Below are 870 nucleotides of genomic sequence, written 5' to 3' on the forward strand. Positions count from 1 at the left end.
TACAACTAGATTAATTATTGCATCATCAGTTTCTGTTTTGGGACGTTTGTTACACGTCTTGAAATTTGGGTTGCATTTATGTAGGGAATTTGCGTTGGAATTTCTGTACACATTGACAATAACAAAGTTTTATATTTAATTAGTTTACATAATAGTAATGATAACGATGATCCAACTTGAAGAGTGACAAATAAGAGAATACAAACAACAATTTATTAAATATTCACCGTCACTTTCTCACTGGAGTTTTTTGACTTGTCAAGGTGTCAAATTTTTTTTTTATGACATGGTGCTTCTGACGTACGTGTGTTGAATGTCAAAAGCATAGGTGTTAGGAATTTTTTTTTCCTGACGTGTTACTGTTTAGCATGTCAGAATTTTCTGACATGTCAATTTTGGCACGTCAGAAAATTTAAAAATTAATATATATATATTTTCTGGAATATTTTTTTTCAATTAAAAAATGTATTAATTTAATTTTTTTTTTTTTTTTTTGTAATTTATTGAGTGGTGCAGAGAAACGTCTTTTTCTGTACCACTCGTTTCTCTGCACCACTCAAAAACCCCACAAAATCTTATCTGCACAACGAAAAAATTTTCTCTGTTTCTGCAAAAATTTTCTCCAAAATCTTTTCTCCATTTTCTCACTTCTTTTCAATCTCCATTTTCAAAAACCCAAACCCACATCGAAAAATCTTCAAACAATCAAAAACCCAAATAAAAAAAACAATCTGAAAAATCAAAAACCTAAACGTCAAACCCAACAAATCTTCAAAAACCCAAAAAATCTTCTTCTCTTCTCTTCTTCTTCTTCTTCTTCTTCTTCTCTCTTCTCTTCTCCTTTTTTTTTTTTTTTTTTTTTTTTTTTTT

This window comes from Corylus avellana, chromosome ca4, assembly GCF_901000735.1.
Source record: "Corylus avellana chromosome ca4, CavTom2PMs-1.0".
Lineage (NCBI taxonomy): Eukaryota > Viridiplantae > Streptophyta > Magnoliopsida > Fagales > Betulaceae > Corylus > Corylus avellana.